The 12,505-nt window shown below is 45.7% G+C and overlaps 1 long non-coding RNA gene across 1 annotated transcript in view; it reads right to left on the reverse strand.

The window, feature by feature from the left end:
* Positions 1-457: 457 nt before the first annotated feature.
* Positions 458-12,505, reverse strand: part of LOC135364392 (uncharacterized) — a 59,385-nt gene continuing 47,337 nt past the window's right edge. Inside the window, exons 8-10 of the long non-coding RNA XR_010411354.1 lie at positions 7,049-7,710; positions 6,557-6,898; positions 458-2,828 (exon numbers count right to left, since the gene is read on the reverse strand). This is a non-coding gene — a long non-coding RNA (uncharacterized LOC135364392). The remainder of the gene's footprint in view (positions 2,829-6,556; positions 6,899-7,048; positions 7,711-12,505) is intronic.

A 12,505-nucleotide genomic window follows, 5' to 3' on the forward strand; every position in this document is an offset into this window, starting at 1 on the left:
GGAGCTGGTACTACTGACATCTGGCATCTACTGAGTGGAGACCAGGGATGCTGCTGGGAACAGCCCATGATGCCTAAGACAACCCCACAGCAAAGAATTATACAGCCCAAAATGTCAATAGTGTCTAGGTTGAGAAGCCCAGGACAAAACTAATTTCATTTCCTTTGTTGAAAGTTTTACCAGACCAGAAACCAGAGGAAGCAATGGTTATTACACAGTTCAACATGCTTCAAAGTCTGTTCCAAAGAATTATAATTATTCAGATGCTAAAGCCTATGTTGGTCAAAAAGGTTTGGAAAATCCTTTAAAGTAAGTTTTTATTTTATTTTTTAATATATTTTTTATTTAAATTCAATTAATTAACATATAGTGTATTATTAGTTTCAGAGGTAGAGTTCAGTGATTCATCAGTCTTATATAATACCCAGTGCCCATTACATCACATGGCCTCCTTAATGTCCATCAGCCAGTTACCCCATCCACCCACCACCCTCCCCTCCAGCAACCCTCAGTTTGTTTCCTATGATTAAGAATCTCTTATGGTTTGTCTCCCTCTCTGATTTCATCTTGTTTTATTTTTCCCTCCCTTCCCCTATGATCCTCTGTTCTGTTTCTTAAATTCCACATAGGAGTGAGATCATATGATAATTGCCTTTCTCTGATTGGCTTATTTCACTTAGCATAATACCCTCTGGTTCCATCCACATCATTGAAATGGCAAGATTTCATTTTTTTCCTGATGGCTGAGTAGTATTCCATTGTATATATATACCACATCTTCTTTATCCATTCATCTGTTGATGGACATGTGGGCTCTTTCCATAGTTTGGCTATTGTGGACATTGCTGCTATAAACATTGGGGTGCAGGTACCCCTTCAGATCACTACATTTGTATCTTTGGGGTAAATACCTTGTAGTGCAGCTGCTGGGTCATAGGGTAGCTCTATTTTCAACTTTTTGAGGAACCTCCATACTGTTTTCCAGAGTGGCTGCACCAGCTTGCATTCCTACCAACTGGAACTTAAGAGTCATAAATTTGCTTAGGATACACTGTTGGGGTAAAAGAACATGAAAGATGTGCTGAATTCCACAGACTTAGCTAACTGCAGAAACCTTTGGCCATTTTTTTATTGTGTCCTTTTATTAATTTGTAACTCTTTCCATATTAAGCACATTAAACCCTTGTCATACTTTGCAACTTTTTTTCTCCAGTTGACAGTTACATGTCCATTTTCTTACTCAGTTTTTAAGCATTTTTAAAGGTGGTTTTTTTTTTTTTTTATGTAGTCAAATGTTTCCATCTTTGGGAGGCAGTGTGTTGTAGTGGCTACAGGTGTTGATTTGAATCTAGCAAGTAAGTTATATAGCCTCTCCCACCTCAGTTTCTTCAAATGGACAATGCAGGTAATCATAGTAGCAACCTCATAAGTTGGTTATGAGGATTAGAAGACGTGATGCAGGTCAAGCACACAGCTCCGCACCTGGAACATGGTGGGCATTCAATAAATATTAGCTGTCATGAGTATTAAGAATGTTCAGGGGTGCCCAGCTGGCTCAGACGATGGAGCGCACCACTCTTGATCTCAGGGTCTTGAGTTCGATTTCCACAATGGGTGTAGAAATTACTTTAAATAATTAATTAATTAATTAATTACTTTTTAAAAAAGAATGTTCAGACATGCTCTGGGGTCCTAAAATCCAAAATTGAAGTCAATAAAGGAGATATGACTAAACAGCATCATCTGTCAGAGACTCTATTCCATTTGGCTGTAATTTCAGTATGAGTCAGATAAGGAGTTGCCAAAGCCTCTAATCCATAAATATGCAAAAAATAGATGAAAATGGGCTCACCCTCATTAGTCATTAGGGAAATGCAAATTAAAACCTCAATGAGATGCCACTGTGTAACCACCAAAAGTTCTAAAATTAAAAAGATGAGTAGTGCTAAGCATTGGCAAGGACATGGAAGAATTGGAACACACACACACAACTACTGGAAGTGCGAATCATTAAAACTGCTTTGGAAGACAGGTTGATGTTATCCACTGAGAAGTTACACAGAAGTTCTGTTAGGTATAGCCAGCCTAAATGCATGTGTCTGCTCACCAGTGTTTATAGCAGTTTGTTCATCATTGCCAAAACCCGGGCACAGCCCACGTACCCATTAATAATAGATTAGATAAATAAATTACAGTATACTCAGACAAGTGGTTGCTTCCAGCGATGAGAATGAATGAACTACAACTATATGTAACAATCTCACACACTTATTTCATTGAGTGAAATAAGTCACATACAAAAGAATGCCTAGTTGAATGGTTCCATTTATAGAAAACTCAGAACCCAGGGAAACTAAACCATAACGTGAAATGGGATACGTATTTAGATGATAAAATGTTTAAGGAAAACAAGAACATTATTACCATAAAACAGTAGAGGTTGCCTTTGTGGAGGATGCAGGAGTGATCATGGGGAGGAGGCAGAAGTGAGCAAAGTTCTAGTTCTTGACTTGGATGGTGCTGATGTGGATGTTTGCTTTGTGATAGCTTGTTGGACTGTTGTTTTTGGACTATGCAATTCTCTGTATGTGTTATATTTCAAAGTAAAATAAGGCTTAAAAAATGTAATCCAGGACATGTTCATGGAGATCTGATATCCAGAATACAGTGAGAGTCCTGCAGTCTGTGGCCAGAAGATTGTTCTGGGTTCTGGGCTGTACATCCATTCCGGGTGTTTGAGAAAGCCATTGACAAATGAGTGTGTCCCAGGGAAGATTAACTGAGCAGTGAAGGGAAGATGCATCTGCTAGAGACAGCATCACCAGCCTCTGCAGAAACATGGAGAATTGTCATGAGTAGATGGATGGGACCAATTTGAAATAATATCTAGCAAATCTGGGACCAAAGTTAGGAGGAAATGAACAAATCTCAATGGCGAAAATTTCTAACAATCCAAGGGGAACATTAATGGAATAGACGGTCCTTTAGGGAAGAGGTTCTCATCAATGCAGAGTTGGACCAAAGATGAATACTTACTGGGAAGTTTCAAGAGAATTTAGGCATTGCATGAGCTCTTTAGCCTGAGATGTTTGAAACCACTGAAATTGGGACAAATCTGTGTATATGTTTTTTTTGGGGGGGGTGTTTATGTGCAGATATGGTACGAACTTTCTGGGTGGGAAGGAGTCCATAGCTTCTTTCAGCTTCTCACAGGGGTCTGTGACCCTTCCAAAGGTTAAGACACCCTGGAGACACTCCTCTATATCTTCCAATGATGAGAATCTGTGGTTATTTTCAATAGTACGAGCAGTCCATTGAAAGGAATGGCACAAGATCATGTTACTATCAGAGGATTAGAAGTCAAGTTCAAGGCCAACTGCCAGTATAACGAGGGGCGGGTAATGTTTATAGCATCTGGAATTGAGGTTTTGGAGTTTGGATCTAGATTGACCATTTCCTGGCTGTGTGTCTTTGGGGATGTTGTTTAATATTTCTGTGCCCCAATTTCCTCATCTCCAATATGGGGACAATATCGCCCTCCTGGGGTTGCAATCCAGATAGAATAAATCACTCAAGGCTTGGTAGGGTGCCTGATAAACACTCAGTGAATGGGAACTTTAAAAACCCACTACAAATATAAACTGTTATTCTTATTACTTAACCGCTTGTCTCAGCAACATCCCCAGGAGAGGCCAAATAACAAGTTAACTCCACCCTGGGAGGTGCCTTATCCTTATTTCATAGATTCACAGCCTCTCAGGGCTTGAGTCCTGGCACCTCATCTAGAAGATAAGAACGTGAGGCCCCAGAGAGGAGAAGTTCTTGCCCGAGGCCACACAGCGAGAGCATCCCGAATAACAGAGCAGGAAGGGAAAGAAAGAGCTTTGCAATTATCTGACTCCATCCCATACTTTAGAGATAAGAGCAGTAATAATAACAGTAACGTAATAACCATAATAATAATAAAAGCTAATGCTTAATAGAGTTTACTCTGCATGGGCACTGTTGTTTTTTGTTTTGTTTTATAAATTGGTTTTCTTTTTTTTTTTTTTAAGATTTTATTTATTTATTTGACAGAGGGACAGCGAGAGAGGGAACACAAGCAGGGGGAGAGGGAGAAGCAGGCTTCCTGCCGAGCAGGGATCCTGATGCGGGGCTCGATCCCAGCACCCTGGGATCATGACCCGAGCCGAAGGCAGTCACCTAACCAACTGAGCCACCCAGGAGCCCCAGCATGGGCACTGTTTTAAGTGCTTGAAATATATTCACTCATTGAGTGCAATATTTATAACTCCCCTATGAGGTAGGTACAGTTGGTACACCCACTTTACAGAGGAGGAAACTAAAGCACAGGGAGTAGGTGGTGGAGTTGGGGTCCAACCCTGGACAGCCTAGTTCCAGTGCCTGGGCTCACAGAGGCAAAGGACATTGACGTGGTCACAGGCTGACTGAGCCCAGACCTGGACATCCTAACACTTCCCCCGTGTGCACAGGGGTTGCTGTCCTGCTAAGCCTGGAATAGTGAGTGACAGGGTTCAGGTGTCCCTGCATCTGGTCTGGAGGGCCGAGGTGGCAGCTCCTCAACTGGACGTTTCCAGCAGCCCAGGCGTCTTGCACACCCCACTGGGCCAGGGCTGCGGCTGTCACCAGCTCTGAGCAACCTGGGCTCTCGTATCCTCTCTTGGACTGACTCACTGAGTGATCTTTTCCCAGCACCATCCGCTCTTTAAGTAGGAGTCCTGGCCCAAGAACACGGTAGTGGAGGAGGGAGGACGAGGAATGAGCAAATGGACAAATGGAACCCAGGGGAGCCATTAAGAAACCAGAAGGTTCCCCAGCACCTGGGAGACCGCCAGAGAGCTCAGCAGAAGCCAAGTTGGGTGAGAGCAGGGGATGGGAGCCAGCCAGCAAGGTGTTCCAGGGGAGGGGCGTTCAAGGTCTCTGCCAGACTATGAAAGAGGACAGGGAGGGACCCTCACCCACTCCACCACCCTCCCTCTCAAGCCCTCCCTCCCCCCACGTCCTCTCTCACCTACCCTGCCACCCCCTTGAGATCACCACCGGCTTCATGTATTCTCTGCTTCTCTTGAGCAAAATGGACCCTTAGCGGAGGATCTAGCAGTCCATTACACCTTTGTGAAAATTTTAAGCACTGTGCTCTCCTTCTCAGAGCCTCTGGCCTGAGGTTGTCCTCTCTACAAGCACAGTATAAACCACCATTCTCATTATTCATGGATTCCGTATGTACAAATTCAACTACTCACTAAAATTTATTTGTAATCCCCAAATCACTTCTTCCGGCACTTTCGCACGCATTCACAGACATGTGCAGATCAGCCAGTAATGTGCGCGTTCCCTGCTGAGGTCAAGCAAGGCAACGGTGCGCCTTCTTGTTTCAGCTCTCATACTGTAAACATTACTATGTCGAGCCACACTTACACCTTCTTGCACTTTCTCGTGGTGATTTCATTGTTTAAAATGCCCCCCCACACACACACACACAAGTGTAGTGCTGAAGTACTGTCTAGTGCAAGAAGTCCTAAGTGCAAGAAGGCTGTGATGTTTCTTACAGGGAAAAAAAAATATGTGTTAGATAAGCTTTGTTCAGGCATGAGTTATAGTGCTGTTGGCTACTAGTTAATGAATCAACAATACATATTCAATAAGATGGCTTGAAATGGAAGCACACATACAACAGGTTATGTATTGATCAGTTGATGAAAATGTTTGTGACTGGAGGCTTCTAGGAACCCTATATTTCCCTTAGGAGCAATGGTTCAGTATTCACTAAATCAGTATTGGCTGCAATGTTCTAGAAGATAACTATCGCAAATGAGGTTCAGCTCTGTGCACCTGTGTGTACATATGTACATACACAGCCATGTATTTGTACATACGTGTGTCTATATCGCACACGTGTGGACACACACACATACATGTGTATTCTATAGAGTCCTAAATGTCTCTTTCTTCCTTTGGATGCCAAAATGCCACGATTCTGAGCACAAACAGAAGCAAACTAAAACAGTCATTTTATGATTCTCTACCCTGGTGTTTGTCATACTGAAGGCAAAGCCACCTGGACCATCCACTCATTTTTCTTTAGGAGGGCTTCGGGCTTAGATCTCTAATGATGGCACTTCCTCTGCCAATTCCCACATCCTCGCATGGCTCTTGGTTGGCCTGGGTTCAGGAGACCTGGGTCCTTCCTGTCAGCCCCGCACCTCCAAGGCCAGCATATTGAACACATAATTTATTTAAACACGTAAGTGCCGTGTGTCAAATAGTCATGATTTTCCTCACCTGATCGCTCAGAAGAATAGTGAGTAGAAGTGTTAAAAGTAAGTGTGAGATGGGGAGGGAAGTGAAGGAGAATATGGGCTTTGAGCTTAGACCTCCTTGGGTTCTCATCTTGACTCTGCCATTTGCCAGCATTGTGACCTTGAGAAAATTATTCAACTTCTTTGGGATCACTCAAAGCAAACTAGACGGGAGGATGAACTAGGAAGAGAGAGAGAGTATACAATTCTGAGCACCCATGAGCCAGGATACATACCTTCAACATCTCCTCTGATCCCAGCTTTGCAGAGGTTCTAAGAGCTGTTTTGCCCAAAGTCACTGGTAAATGCAGGAAGCAGGATTTGAATCAAGATCAGCAGGTCCTTCCGCCCTTTGCTTCAGGCTGCCTGGGACACTTGGGAACATGCTGGTGCAATCATCTCTTCCCTTGATAAGGCGACGCGCCAACTTCATTGGAGAGTTGATTTGTAAAGAATTTCATGGGGCTCCACCCAAAAAACATGTCAGTACCTTGGAGACCAGCACTGACCTTTCCATATGAACTGCTCTTGGCTGGTGGGCTGATCTCACCCCAGGCCCGAAGCCAAGACGGAGGACACTGATGCAAGACAATGAGAAGGAGAAAAAGAAAACTCTTACTCCTGGCACTGGGTTTTAAAGACTGTGTACACTCCCATCCCCTACAAGACCCATTTTGTCAAGAGGGACAGAAGCCCAGGGACAGATTGATCTGGAAAGGATCAGTTACCTGCTTTTGTGTGCACTCGCCACACAACTCTTCCATGAAAAGCAGAATACTTTTGACCGGACATTGAAAAGCGTAAGATTTCCTTTTTTTTTTTTTCTCTTCTCTGTTTTCCTGGTGATATCTATTGACCCATCTTGGTATTGTATGTAACAAAGACCAGAGACATCATCCCCTTAGAAGCCCCTCAGAAAGAGGAGGCTGCATGTGTCGCCTGTTGAGGTGGGGAATGCTCCATATAGTTTACTGGCTCTGATTACTGGCTCCGTACTTTTCCCCCAGCCTTAGACAGTCACATCCACAATGGAGGCCTCGTCAAGCTCCCGCCGTCCTTTAAGGTGGATAGTGCTCCCATGAAGCCCATTTTTCAGATGAGGCAAGCAGAGATCAAGGAGGCAAAATGATTTGCCCAAGGTTGCACACAGCATGCCGGGAAGGCTGCACACTCTTTCCACTGGTCCTGGCGCCCATGCCAAGAGGAGGGCCGCCTCCAGACAGGTCCACTGGGAGCACAGCCTGCGTGTCCACGGAGGCCGTCCTCAGCCAAAATGTGCAGGTGCGGCCCCTTCTTACTGTCAGCAGGCAAGAGAAGCAATGTCCTGCAGCAGGCAGAAGCTGCCTGCCTCACTGAGGCTCCGGCACGGCGCAGCCTCCCTCCAAGCTTCCTGGAAGAGAAACCAGCCACATCTCTGCCTTCTTGGAAGTCGGTCCATTTAGGGGCTGCTGGCTCTGCTACTGATGGGTGGCAACAGCAGGGTTGTTTGTGAGGGAAAGCCAGGGAAGGAGCTAACCAGGGAGCTTACTACATTTTGAAGCATGTGCATGTGTGTATGCACACGTGTGTGCACGTGCTCGTGCGTGTTGCTCGTGTGTGTGTGTGTGTGTGTGCATGCTTGGGGCAGGATGAGCAGATGTCTTAAATGGTTATCAGCAGTCTCGACTAAACCTCCAGACAAATGAGATGCTGTTGGCAGACCCCGTTTTCTTGCCTCAACTCCTGGCCTCCAGTTCCCAGAAACCTCCACACCAATGCCCCATCCTCCAGGATCGAGGCCAGAAGATGCTAAGGAGGCAGTGTGGTGGGGCTGGGAATGATGTTCAGGCCTTCTTGTGTCATGACAAGAGGCTGTATTTAGAGGATTCAGCGGGGTCCATGGAGGAGGATGCTGGTAGTTAATGAAAAGGGCCAGGGGCCTCCAGCCACCCCAAGGGATAGGGGAACAGAAGCAAGAGCACCTATTGAGATGCTCTGGGTGATGGACCAAGTGCGTGTAGCCCTGAAGTCAGACAGGCCTGAGCTCCTCAACAGCCTTGCTGCTCAAAGCGGGCTCTGTGGAAGGACGGACAGCCTCCGCAATCCCTTGGGAACCCCTGCAAAGCAGAACTCGGGCCTGTCCCCAGACCTGCTGAGTCAGATTCATCCTTGCAACAAGATGCTCAATGATTCACAGCTGCTCTGCACACCCAGAGGATGCCAACTCAGATGCCCACTGCATCCAGGCAGTCCCCGGAATGAGTCAGAGGCCAGGTGGGGAGCGTGAGGACCCAGAGAGGCCAGGCCAGCCTGTGTGGACATCCACAACTCAGCCCCAGCAGGACAAAGCCCTGAGACACCAATGCAACCTGATCATCTGATTCTTTCATACAAAGCCAATTCTCTGGGTCTCTGATATGAACTCCCCTTATTTTAAAATATTGGCAACTAATTTTAAAATATTCAAAACACCATGTAGGCCAAATAAAACATGTCTTTTAGCCACTGAACACCCTTGGGGCACCAGTTGGGGGCCTCCAACTTCAGACTGTGAGTGTGGGCGTACCCTCTCTTTCTGGGGGGCCATGGAGCCTCATGGTTAAGGCCACGAGGTATGCAGTAGACCCAGAAGTTCAAATCCCAGTTCAGCCACTTCTTAGTTATGTTATTTTGGTTGAACACTTAACTTGGAGTCTTTGTTTTCTTATCTGTCCAGTGGCCCTAATAGATCTCCCTAGTGGGTGTGGGGTTGCCCTGCTGACTGATTGAGATAAAGCACTTGTAAATACTTGTAGATATGTAAGAGATAATTGATTCACTCCCTCTAGAACCTAAGTGCTTCCTACATTTTCAGCTGCTCACAGATCCCTTGCGGACCTTACTAAAATGCACATTCTGATTCACTAGACCTGGGCGGGGGTGGGGGCCCACCTGCGAGTCTAATAAGCTCCCAGGTGGTATCCGTGCTGCTAGTCCATGTCAACTAGTCCTGAGAGTCAGGGCTCCACAAATTTTTTCCACACAGAGCCAGATGGTAAATATTTTAGGCTTTCGGGCCATATGGTCTGTGGCATCCACTCTGCTCTTGTAGGATGAAAGCAGCCCTAGACAATACGGACATGAATGAGTGTGGCCCTGTTCCAATACAGCTTTATTTATGGACACTGAAATTTCAATTTCATGTCATTTTCACGTGTCGTGGACTATCACTCGTCGTTTGATTTATTTTTTCTCCAACCATTTAAAAACTATTCTTATCTCATGGGCTGCACAAAAATTGGCAGTAGCCCTCAGGATGTAGTTTGCAGAACTCTGCTCTGGGGCATCTTCAAATCCGAGCCAAGTCAGCCTCCCCTGCTGGGTTATAAACTTGCTGGGTGCACGAGCTGTGCCCACCGACTCCACCTCTCTTCCCGACCAAGGCCAGGCCCCGGACAGCAAGCCAGGCCCTGGCAAGCCCCTTCCTTCACCCAGCACAATGCCCGGGGGCCTGGGAGGCTGAGGTGTTGCCTTGCAGAGCTGACATTTGTCAGGGGCCTCCCTTCCCTTCCATTCAATCTCACAGTCACACTGTAACTCTATAAACATGCAGGCAAAAGAATCGGTGACCTGGGACCTCAAGAACAACAGAAGGAGTTTTGATTCATTTTGGGGAAGAGCAAAGGAAAGGAACCAGCGAACTGATAAGCAGGATAATTAAGCAGTTCCCTAAGCAGTCCATCAAAGACTCCCTGTTCCCATCACTTCCCACCCCTCCTTCTGACCCCTGGCAACACATGACCCAAGCCAGCTGGGGCGAGGACATCCTTTGGGCTCTGGGTCTCAGCCTTCAGAAGGATTGGAGGAGGGGTGAGGCTTCTGAAAATGTAAGGCCAAGGGCTCTCATAGTCTTTCAACACATGGTAGTGGATTTGGTGCCCAGCCGTTCTGAGTCGGAGACTCAGTAAATGTTTATCGAATATTTTGGCAAATATTTATGAACATTTGTTATGTGCAAAGAGTAGGCTAGACTTCAGAATAGAGGGCTCTTGGTTAAGATCCAGAGGTGAAATTAAAATAACCTGTATATTAACTACACTGGAATTAAAATTTTATTTTTAAAAAATAGAGTCAATAGGGCGCCTGGGTGGCTCAGTTGGTTAAGTAACTGCCTTCGGCTCAGGTCATGATCCTGGAGTCCCGGGATCGAGTCCCACATCGGGCTCCCTGCTCAGCGGGGGGTCTGCTTCCCCCTCTGCCCTCTTCCCTCTCGTGCTCTCTGTCTCTCATTCTCTCTCTCTCTCAAATAAATAAATAAAATCTTTAAAAAAAAATAGAGTCAATAAAATTGTAAAAATAAATAATTTTTTAAAAAGATCCCGAGGTAAAAAAAAAGACATGGCTTCTGAATGCAGGGAATTTATACACAAAAGACATAGGCTCACACTAGACTACAGTTTGGTGCAGGGCTTGGCAAACTACCACCCACAAGCCAAATCCAACCCTTGACCTGGTCTTGTTAATAAAGTTTTATTGTAGCATAGCCCTGCCCATTTGTGTGCGTATCGTCTATGGCTGCTTTCATAGGACAACATCAGAGTTGAATAGTTTTTATGGTCCGCAAAGCCTAAAATATTTGTCATTGTACTCTTCACAGAAAATGTTGATTCCTGGTCTAGTGCAAAGCTTTTCCAAAAATTTGTATAGCAAACCACAGTAAGTACTAGATTGTGTCTTGCCAGCTGATTCCCAGATATTAAATATATATTGTGATAAGTTCGAAAGAATAAAACTTGCCTTTTCTATGTGCAAGGCATTCTGATATGTATTGTTCCAGTCTGTCATCTTTTAAAATGTTGGTTGTGACCCATTAAATTGATTTGATGACCCATTTCAAACCCACAGTTTAAAAAAATCCTGATTCACTGGAAAGCACAGCATGTTTACTCATTCATTTATTTGGAAAATATTTATGGAGTGCCTTCTACATACCAAGGACTATTCTGGACACTGGAGATGCAGTAATGAACACCACAGAGTCCCTGTCCTCATGGAGCTTACATGCAATGGTGAAAGGCAGATGATAAAAGCATAAACAAATAACAACTGTGATATGTCAGTGATGAGAAAGACTCTGAGGACGAAAAAAACAGGATGAGGGACACAGCATGATGGGGCAACGAGTAAGGAAACCTATCTGTGAGTTGACATGTGGACATGTGGAGGAAGAACATGACAGTGAGGGAAGAGCACATACAAAGGCCCTGAGGCAGGGCCTCTGTGTGGTCAGGAATGGGCAGAGGGCCCGTGGGGCTACAGTGAGTGCTTGAGGTGACAAGTGGCAGGAAATAAGTCCAGAGAGCCATGGAGAGGTGGTAGAAGAGCATGTAGAAAGCTGACTACAATCCAAGCTGAATGAAGTAAACCTTACAGCAGAAATACCGGCCAAGCGCTAAGAAAGGAGTCCAGATAAAACTGGATGAAGGCAGAGGGAGAAATTAATTATAGAGGGAAATGTCAGGGGGAGTGGGAGTATCTTCATGGGGTACCAGGGAGACTTCCAGGAGGCAGGAGCTTTAGCTGTGTCTCAAACAACAGGGAACAATAGGGACACATACTGCAGGTGGATAACAGCTGAGAAAAGCATTCCAGGCAGCAGGATCCACCCCCCACCCCCAAACACACACACAGCGTAAAGGCCTAAGAGAGCATCACAAGCTGTCAGGTGTCGTGGGGACAGTGGTTGACAAGCTTAGCAGCACCTTAGAAGCACCCAGAAAGCTCTGAAATTATACCCCTGCCTGGGGCCCACCCCCAGAGACTCTGTCGTGATTGGCTGACAGAGGGCCCAAGCACTGGCATTTTTTGGTCCCAGGTGATGCTAACGGGAAACCAGTATTCTGGAGCTCTGGGCCAGAGTGAGACCTGGAAGAGTAGGGGAGGCTGGGGAGGGGACAGGGCCAGATCCTAGATGCACTTTAGGCTGCACTCTACAGTTTGCACTTTTTCTTCGAGCTAAGAGAGAGCCCCTGGTGCTCTGGAAGCAAAGAATGGGTATGTTTGGATTCGTAAGGCAGCAGTGTGAGAATAGAGAGGAGTGGGGGGCTGAGGGGGGAAATTAGCGCCCCCTTGAACCCAATAGGAAGAAACTGTAGCAGTGCAGAGAAGAAATTAGGGTTGGAACCACGCAGGAACCAAGGCAGTGAGCAATGAGATAAGGACTTCCT

This window comes from Mirounga angustirostris, unplaced genomic scaffold (assembly GCF_029215605.1).
Source record: "Mirounga angustirostris isolate CCGP_5_RB_7025 unplaced genomic scaffold, mMirAng1.0.hap1 SCAF_5, whole genome shotgun sequence".
NCBI lineage: Eukaryota > Metazoa > Chordata > Mammalia > Carnivora > Phocidae > Mirounga > Mirounga angustirostris.